The sequence below is a fragment of the Biomphalaria glabrata genome, chromosome 11 (assembly GCF_947242115.1).
Source record: "Biomphalaria glabrata chromosome 11, xgBioGlab47.1, whole genome shotgun sequence".
In the NCBI taxonomy this organism is placed as follows: Eukaryota; Metazoa; Mollusca; class Gastropoda; family Planorbidae; genus Biomphalaria; species Biomphalaria glabrata.
Window position 1 is genome coordinate 30,635,412 of NC_074721.1, and position 5,325 is coordinate 30,640,736.

Consider the following 5,325-nt stretch of genomic DNA (forward strand, 5'->3'; position numbering starts at 1 on the left):
ACAGTATTGGCTGTTATTTATGGACATTAAACCTTTACGTTATTTTGGAGCCCTGACTTGTCAAGTTCTTTAAGTTGGTGGTGTATGGTGCAGTTTGCAGAGAGCCTGGATAGTGAGATTCGTAACACTATTAAGGCTTTTCTATTATTTAGGTATTCCTTTATCCAGTTGTACATTCTGTGGGATATGTGATGCTGGATTAGCTTGAGCAAGAGACCTTGTTCCCAGACTTTGTCAAATGCTTTTTCTAAGTCAACTCACACAATTGTTGTTGGTTTCTTTTCTTGAAAGCCATCTTCTATTTCTTGTGTGATGAAGGCAATTTGATCTTCTGTTGATCTGCCTTTTCTAAAGCCAGCCTGGGCTTCAGTGAGTAGGTTATTTGACTCAAGGATCCATGTCAGCCTTCTATTTATCACTCTTTCCATCAGTTTGCAAGTACAGCTAGTGAGGCTGATGGGACGGTAGCTATCCAGTTTATTTCTTGGTTTGCCATGCTTTAGTATAGGGATCATAATGGCTTTTTTCCAGATGTTTGGAATTCTGTGAGATTTCCAGCTAGCATTGAATAATTGTAGCAGTTTTCTTTTGGCTTGAGGACCCAAGTGAAGAAGCATGTCATTTGATATTTTGTCTGGGCCCGGGGCATGTTTTGGTTTGAGGACTTTTAGGGATTCATCTAGTTCCTTCATTTTAAGATTAGTGGTCATTCCCAAGGAGTAATTTAAGCTGGATTGTTTTCTTTAATTTTATCTTGGATTTCTGAGTTTACATCTTTAATTCTACTTTCATTAATTTGTATTTGTCCTACGCTTTGGAAAAACTTAATGAATTCATTTGCTGCTTCTTGGCCTTTCAGGGGTTTGTTGTCCTTTTCTATTACTATAGGAGTTGTTCTGTTTTCTTCCTGGTTGAGACATTTGGCTATACGCCAGAGTTTGTTGCCATCTCTCTCTGTCTCTACGTTTAGTTGTTCTGTTTTTTCATGCCAACTTTTCCTCATGGCGGAAAGGTAATTTTTCCTGAAAGCTGGGTTAGATGTTAATAAAACACTCAAATTCTTCTGAGCCAGATGTCTAATTCAAGCAATTCATACTCTAAGTAAGAGCATTTAAAATAATTAGTGCTCGTAGGCCATATATAGAATAATATGTCTGAAGTACTCTAATAATAAGTTGTTTTTTGTAAATTATGATATATATATATATATATATATATATATATATATATATATATATATATATATATATATATATATATATATATATATATATATATATATATAATATATATATATATTACTTTAAAAAAGAAGATAATTACGTCATGTGCATTTTATGTGTCAATCTATAGTTATGCAATGTTAATCAGTGACTTACACTCTGCTAAGTCACTGTTGTTGTTTTTTCCTGCTGATGGAAGGTTTGGTTGCCAAAGAAAGGCATCTGCTGAGCTACACTGGTCACCCCAGGACCACAGACAACCAACAAACAACTACAGACAACCATGGTCACTTAAATGGGAAAAACGTAAGTCACTGTTTTTTTTCCGGCTGATGGAAGGAGCACTTGTACGAATTTGTCCTAGCATATGGAATAAGAAATGTGCCTCTTTTTTTGTTTTTCTGAAAATTTAATTAGGTTTTGATAAAGTGAATGTCCCTATACCCACTTCAAGTGTCTATATATTCACACTTTAATAATAGGCCTATTGCAAAAAATAAAAGCATGTCATAATTGTAAAGAAAGAACTACTAGAGTAGGGCTACTTGTGAATTTGAATCTCGTTTGGATTCTTTTTCTTTATACCGGCATTTAATATGCATATTTTGTATATTTATTTTGAAATGAAATGCTCCACATCTCCGCGCGGGCGTTTTAAGATTGGCTTGCCCCAGTTGTAAAACCATTTTTCTTTTCTTTCGTTTTGATCGTTGATCATCATCATCATCATCATCAAACTCCATTAGAGTGAGGGCTTGAGAGGCTCAAATCCTCTCTTGCAAAAGCCCTGGACAGAAACCCTGCTGTCTTGCGTAGTGCATAAATGTCGCCATACAGGTCGAGAATTTTTGGTTTCCCAGACCTGTCGAGACGGAGATAAGCAAGTCTGGGGCAGTCAAACAGAATATGAAGCACGGTTTCTCTTCTTCCCCGCAGCGGTGGCACCGTGAATCGAAATTTGGCCATAGCCGTGAGAAATATGAGCCAACAGAACAATAGTCTGTCCTGCACTGTGCTATAATAGCTTGCTCAGGCCTGGACAGCCTCCACCACGGGAAGTGCGGTCAGGGCGCCTCGTGCGCTCCCAGACTCCACGGGCTTTTAGGGACTTGTCCCAGTACTCAAACCACTTTTGAATTTTAGCCAGAGCCTGTTCAGTGGGTGGAATTAGCCCTCCCTGGTGGGCCAAGGAGACTGCAATAGTGTTGCCAGTCACGCCTATGTGACTCGGTAGTCACTGCATTATTACAGGGGTGTCATAGCGTTGTTTAATGTTGTGTGTTGGATCGTTGATAGAGCAGGGTGAAGGCTGACAGGCTGCTCGGTGGTGGTGTTGGCCCTGACAGGCAGGTCAAAGAGTCTGCAATGGTATTGCACAGCATGTTCTTACTCGATGTCACAAGAAAATAAAATGGAAGAGAGGGCACCCAACACTCATTATTGCATTCCATACACTGCGTCTCTTTTATAGCCTACATCTTTCATCTTCACCTGAGTCTGCTGAACCGTTGGGGCACCACACGTAATCTGTTAACGGTCTTTCTCCAATCTTCTTTGCCTTTCGTCTTGAATAGAATCCTTTCCTCTTTTTCTTCTTCTAGCCAGCTTTTTGCTGCTGAGCTGTCAGCTCTTTTTCAGACTGTGCCAAGGAAAAATAGTGTGCTGTTTTCTTCAGTTGTTCAGCACTGCCGTACAGGGTGTTGGTTATGTTGGGCTGGAGTGGAAATAGGGTCTGCCTAAGGAGGATTTGGAAGGGACATTCAAAAAGGATATGGTTTACGGTTTCATAAGCGTGGGCGTAGAGTCTACAAAGGGGGAGTTGTGTGGGATTTATTTTATTGAGATGGTAATTTAACAGAGGTTAATGTCCTGTCCTTGAGTGGGAGATTGTAGATTGCTCTTTGTGGGGGGGGGGGGGAGTTAATACTGTCCAGTTTGTTATAGAATCCTTTCAATGATCGGCTGCTCGTCCTGTCTTTAATGTTATCTTTCCATCGCTTTCTCTGTCTGCCTCTTCTTCTTTTTCTTCTTCTTCTTTGCGAGCCTTGAAGACTGATATGATATATATATATATATATATTGTTACGAATCTCACTATCCAGGCTCTCTGCAAACTGCACCATACACCATCAACCTAAAAAACTTGACAACTCAGGGCTCCAAAGTAACGTAACACTTTAATAGTTGAATAAATAACAGCCAATACCGTACAACTGGCAACACTGTACTAATATCACTCCGATAACACCGTTCCGCCGTATCAACTCTTGCACTGGCCTCTCCGTCTCGTTCCGGGCTTGCACTGGGTTCAACAGTTCAGGACTGACTTCACACACTAGGCTCGTTGTGTCGGACTCGATCACAGACCAAGATCAAGACGCCGTTCGTCTCAACTGTACTTGATAGTACTCCGCACTGAACCGTCGTAATGCTCCGTACAGAACCACACCGCTGAACTGTGCTGTAGTCGACCGTGTTCTGAACTCTTGTCGTGAACCTCCTTTCTGAACCCCCTTGACTGCGACACCTCCGCTCTTATACAGGGTCCCTACTGGCCTTCTCGAACCGGACAGAACGCCGCTCGGCGTTTCTAGGTGGTCAGATGACTACAACTCTCGTGACGCTCCTGAGCTCTGTTCACGACGTCGATCCTTCCCGGACCGCCGTCGATCCTTCCCGAACCACCGTGTTGACACTCGTCTCGGCTGACCGTCGTAACTCGTCACGGTTGACCGCTCGTCTAGCGCTGGCCTGGGGCGATTTGCGTCGGCTGACTACACTCACACCACCACCCCCATCTGTGCCACCACCAGGTTTATAACAATATATATATATATATATATATATATATATCCATAGCTGACATAGAAGAGAGAACCTGGGTGCATGCGGCTTCAGAACGACTGGAGGTCACTCACAACGGACGATCGAGGGATACACATTTGAGACCAAAAGAAAATCCGCTGTCGAGGACAGACGCAGACAGCGAAAAGAAAATCTTAATCGACCACCGGCGGACAATAGTTATGTTTGCCGTGGATGTGGCAAAATATGTTGGTCACAACTGCAGTAGCCACGGGAAATACTGCATTCCTCATTAATCTTCAGATTCGAAGACAAGCCTTATTATTATTATTATTTATTATTATTATTATTATGGCCATAGAGTTATCGTTTACGTTTCTTGACAGTGGTAAGCGGATCAACGTGAGGCCCTATTGACATTTTGATCTTGTTTCGAATCTCCTCATTTGTGATGCGGCATCTGTAGGTGATACCTAGTAGGCCTATCCTTCTGTAAAATCTGTATCAACTTTATTCTCGATTTCACTGCCTGCGGATTCTCCTTTCTAATTCTGCAGTTAGCGTCAAAGATTTGCAAGCTAAAAGAATGTGTCCATAAGCCCATATTAGGGGCCTACTAGGGAACACCTTCGTTTTTCCAGATTTTTTTTAGCTTCGTAAGTGCTGCTGTGGGCTGTGCAATTCATTAAAAAACAAAACAGCGTGTTCTCCTTACCTAGACGACACACTGTTTTGCACAGTTCGAGGCTTTCTGAGACTGAACCAAAATCTTCAAATACAAAATTTAATAAATACTCAGAAAGACACAAAGATAAAGGCACATTTCTCGTTCCATATGCTAGGATAAATTTGTACAAATAATCCTTCTTCCCTAGCGCTATTAGAGCTTGGAATGGGTTGCCTAAGCTAGCCAGGAAAACCAGTGACTTGGCGGAGAATATGTCATTGGTTAACTATGAATGACTAAATGTATGACGCGTAGGACGTAATCATCTTTTTTTGAAGTAACGTCTGTATCATATAAGATAAAATAAGCCTTATTATTATTATTTTGTGTTTATGCGATTGAACATAAGGTCCTTAAAATAATTTTTTTTGACTATGTAAATTCTATATCTAGATCTATAGGCAGAAAAAGAAGGCTACTCCTCCTCCCCATCCAAAATAAGACAACTAGATCTAGTTTGAATCAACACATACATATTATTTTTTGAAGTTGCAACTGCTGGATTATACTGGTAGTTATATTTCCTGTATTTTCATTGGACAATCAAAGGAGTTTTCTACTCTAGCCAGT